The sequence below is a fragment of the Juglans regia genome, chromosome 4 (assembly GCF_001411555.2).
Source record: "Juglans regia cultivar Chandler chromosome 4, Walnut 2.0, whole genome shotgun sequence".
NCBI classification, from domain to species: domain Eukaryota; kingdom Viridiplantae; phylum Streptophyta; class Magnoliopsida; order Fagales; family Juglandaceae; genus Juglans; species Juglans regia.
Window position 1 is genome coordinate 17571110 of NC_049904.1, and position 1939 is coordinate 17573048.

Below are 1939 nucleotides of genomic sequence, written 5' to 3' on the forward strand. Positions count from 1 at the left end.
AGGCTGAGGTGTGGAGCAGTTCAGCATGGAGATGGCTGCGTACTGCGTATGCTTGAGGGAGAGGGAGGAGAGAGAGGGCTACGGGGAAAAGTGAGGGAGGCAGAGAGGGGGGTCTAGGTATTTAACCCAGTCCCTTCGTCTGAGGATCCACGTAACGATCTAATGGTGGATCTCAAATACTGATTTGAAAATGCGTAAATGTTAACTTAATTAAAAGCACTTAAAGGAATTAAGGTAGAATATTATTTTAAACTAACTTTAGTTTATAAAATAATATTCTTCATCATTAATAAAATGATGAAGTCTCACTAAACATATTAAAGAGAATAAAACCATTTGATTAATAAAAGCTTTCAACATAATTTAAATCTCATAATATCTTAAATAATTGAATGATATTAAAATGATTTCTGGCAATTATAATATTTTTGGAGCTCTTCAAAAATATTATGATTGTTGTATTTAATATCAATCTTAATTCAATAACACTGAAAATACTCCTTATAAATATTTCCAGCATAATTAAAACATTGGGCGTGCCCTAGAAGTCACACGATATCTTTCGAAACACGCCATCATGGTTCGACACGCATGACGAGTCTCGCAGTCGCTAGATAGAAGGGGCAAACAATTTACATAATCTCTGCCATCAGGATTTGCTTACGTCATAAAGACGGAACATACGTTAGAAAGAAGAAGTGTACGTAAGAAGGAAGGAGCATGGTATGACAGGGGAGGGGGGATAGTTTACGTGTCATGCAACGTGGGGTTGTGAAAGGTGGTGCTAGACATCAACTGGGCGGCGTCCGACGGTGGGGGCTTGTTCTCTGGTATAATTTCTTACTAATGGCGGTGGCATCATGGCCTCCACTATGGAAAGGCATGGCTCTCGGTTTGGAGGAAAAGAGCTATGTTTTCCTTGTTTAAAAGAGAGGTACATTTGTTTCGTTTACTCAGGTGGTTGCTCCGTGTTATGGGTGCGGAAACACCGTTGGTGTGGACAATGTACATCGGTGGCTTAGCGGCTTCTGTTCTGCAAGGGAGGTCTCGGCACGTTGTTCGGGGCTGTTGTGTCATGAGGTGGAGGCTCAGTGTGGGCTAGTGGTGCAGGGGCAGTACTGTAACACCCCGTATTTTAATTTATTTTTAATTGAAGGGTTATTTTTATTAAATTAAATATTAGTTCTCTTGTTTTAAGTTTATCAGATTTTTAGTTGGTTTATATTTATGATTTTTAATTTGTGAAAGTTATTTTGATATGTTTCCTTAATATTAATTATTGTTATGCGTTTAAATTTCTCTTTATTTTAAATTAGTTTATTCTTGGGTTTAATTATTTTATTTTCATTTAATCACTAAGTTTAAATTATTTTATTTGACTTGCTGTTTTGAAATTTTTTCATTGGATCATTTTTGTGACCCAAGATGTGAGGATTGTACCTCATTTCATTCCCTCACTTTTTCTTTTTCCCTTTTTCTTTTCTTCTCCTTTTATTTTTCCCCCATTTCTTTTTCTCCCCTCTCTCTCTACCTCCATTCTTTCGTCCGTGTGTCGCTTGTGTCCGTCACCACCCCTACCATTTGCTTCCCCTCCGGTCGGCGACCTCACCCTCCGATTTCCAACCGCTTTCATTCTGCCATTCTCCTCCACGCACAGCATCAAGCCGCGGTCTTCTTTGTGTTCCCACGCCGCTGTCGTGCCACCTCCAGCCACCATCTCTTCACCACATCATCCTTGATCTCCTAGCAACCTAAACCACCCATCCCTAACTCCGATTTGCCACCGGTGAAGCTCCACCAACTCCATTTACGTTTTGAGCATTTTGGCCTTCAACCGCCTTCTACGCCGCCACCCACGGCCAACCACCACCACCATTAGTTTCATCGACGTCCCTAAGCCCTTTTGCTAGTAATCTCGAGTCTTGGTTTGTCCCTGTTC